This window comes from Petromyzon marinus, unplaced genomic scaffold (genome assembly GCF_048934315.1).
Source record: "Petromyzon marinus isolate PM22_M1 ecotype Great Lakes invasive population unplaced genomic scaffold, UKy_Petmar_22M1.pri1.0 PM_G_Scaffold_38, whole genome shotgun sequence".
Lineage (NCBI taxonomy): Eukaryota > Metazoa > Chordata > Hyperoartia > Petromyzontiformes > Petromyzontidae > Petromyzon > Petromyzon marinus.
The window spans coordinates 2,185,001-2,187,500 of NW_027422961.1; the positions used below are offsets into that span (position 1 = coordinate 2,185,001).

Genomic DNA, 2,500 nt, shown 5'->3' on the forward strand with positions numbered 1-2,500 from the left:
GATGTATATCGTTTTTACTGCGAAAAATGGGAGAAGGTGTTGCCATTCAATGGCCTGGGCCAATTTAAGTCATCAGGTGTTGCAAATAACGAATACTTTGAGCCCCTAATTTCGGTGGAGGAAGTTCAGACTGCCATACGGGCCATTAAACCAACGTCAGCAGCTGGGCCAGATGGCCTAACAAGGGCTGCAATCTGTGCTGCCGACCCCGAGGGTCGGACACTGACAGCCCTATTTAATGCATGGATGATTACAGGAATTATTCCCAAAGAGTTGAAAAAGAATAGGACGATTCTTATTCCTAAGGTTATGGACGATGAAAAGCTGAAAGATTTGGGGAACTGGAGACCAATAACGATTGGTTCAATGATTCTGAGATTATTTTCCAGAATAATGACTGCACGTCTTGCTCGTGCTTGTCCCTTAAACCCAAGGCAGCGTGGTTTTATAGCGGCATCTGGCTGCTCTGAAAATCTTAAGGTGCTACAGGACCTTATGAGACACGCTAAGAAATTGCACAGGCCGTTGGCTGTCATGTTCATCGACATAGCGAAAGCTTTTGACTCGGTTTCGCATGCTCATATTTTATGGGTGTTAAGGCACAAGAAAGTAGATGAACACGTGGTGGGCATCATCCAGAACGCCTACGATCGGTGTACGACCTCGTTCAAAAGCAATGGCGAGTCGACTCGAGAAATTAGCATACGTGTTGGTGTCAAACAGGGTGACCCCATGTCACCCCTGCTCTTCAATCTTGCCATGGACCCTTTGATATGCACCCTAGAGTCACACGGAGTTGGGTACTCCATTGATACCGACCACGTGACAGCTCTTGCGTTTGCTGATGATTTGGTGTTGGTGAGCGAATCTTGGGTTGGTATGGCCGCCAATCTAGCGATCTTGGAATCATTTTGTGGGCTATCGGGATTGGAGGTTCAGGCCAGAAAGTGCCAGGGCTTCATGATAAGCCCAACCAAAGATTCATATACGGTGAACAACTGCGACCCATGGACTATCAAAAATAAAGATGTCCATATGATCCAACCTGATGAATCAACGAAATACCTTGGTCTGAAAATTGGCCCTTGGACTGGCACTATACAGCCTGATCTACATTGTCAGCTAAAGACATGGATCTCGAAAATCGATGAGGCGCCTCTGAAGCCAACTCAGAAGGTTGAACTACTCAATGCCTATGCCCTACCCAGATTGTTATATCCTGCAGACCACTCGGACTGCAAGCAATCAACTCTCCGTGGGTTGGACCAAGAGATTAGAAAGGCGGTAAAAGGATGGCTCCACCTTCCCGCTTCAACTTGTGATGGACTGTTATATGCCAGAGCCCGAGACGGAGGCCTTGCCATCTTGAAACTGGAAAAAACAATCCCTTCGGTTCAAGTTAGAAGGCTGCAACGTATAGCAAACTCGTCCGATGCTATCACCCGTAATATTGTGTCCTCGCAGGGTATGGAGGAAGAATACCGTAATTTGTGGGTACGAGCAGGGGGTGACAGTGATGCAATCCCAACATTCGTTCTCAGGGACTCGGTGTCAAAAGAACCTGTATATCCGAGACCCTGCGATTGGAGGGAGCATGAATTTCAGAGATGGTGCGAAAAGCCGGTTCAAGGAAGGGGCATTGTAAACTTTGCGCATGATAGAATCAGTAATGCTTGGTTGAGGCCATGGTGCGGCTTTAAACAATGCTTCTTTATCGCAGCACTACAACTAAGGGCAAATATTTACCCAACAAGAGAAAGCTTGAACAGAGGCAGAGATGGGGCCTTACGTTCCTGCAGGAAATGCTCTGCCAGACTCGAGTCCCTTTCGCACATTCTCGGTCAATGTCCTGCAGTACAGAAAGCAAGAATTGCGCGACATAACAAGATCACTAACATTCTGGCAGACGAAGCGGCTAGATTGGGCTGGTCTGTATACAAAGAGCCACGGTTCATATCCGAGACGGGAGAGATGAGAAAGCCTGACCTCGTGTTTGCAAAAGATGAGGAGGCGGTTGTGATCGATGTCACCGTCCGTTTTGAGCTTTCAAAGAATACCTTGTCAGATGCTGCCTCGCACAAAGTTTCGTACTATACCCCTCTTGGTGATCAAGTCAAAGTGCTGACGAAGGCTAGCAAGGTCACATTCTTTGGATTCCCGGTTGGGGCAAGAGGAAAGTGGCCCCTTGAGAATAACGAGGTACTTACCTCCCTGGGCCTGACCAAACCCAGAACGACATCACTGGCCAAGATGATTTCCCGCAGAACGCTGCTTTTCTCTCTTGATATTCTGAGAATGTTCTGTGGAAATTATGCGGTCTATGAACAGTCATAGACAACCTCCGAAACAAATAATAGTTTTGTTTTAAGATGTCATTTGTTTTAGATTGATTTTGTTATTTTCGAAGGTGAAGTCGGTTTTTATTTCATTTTACTATTTTCCACAATTTAGATTGTTATTTTCCAAGACGAAGTCTTGGTTCTTTTTTTTATTGTTAGTT

The 2,500-nt window shown here is 46.1% G+C and overlaps 1 pseudogene; it reads left to right on the top strand.

Annotated features, from left to right (window-relative positions):
• The window catches only part of LOC142916159 (28S ribosomal RNA), a 10,612-nt pseudogene that overhangs the window by 4,400 nt on the left and 3,712 nt on the right, over positions 1 to 2,500 (top strand).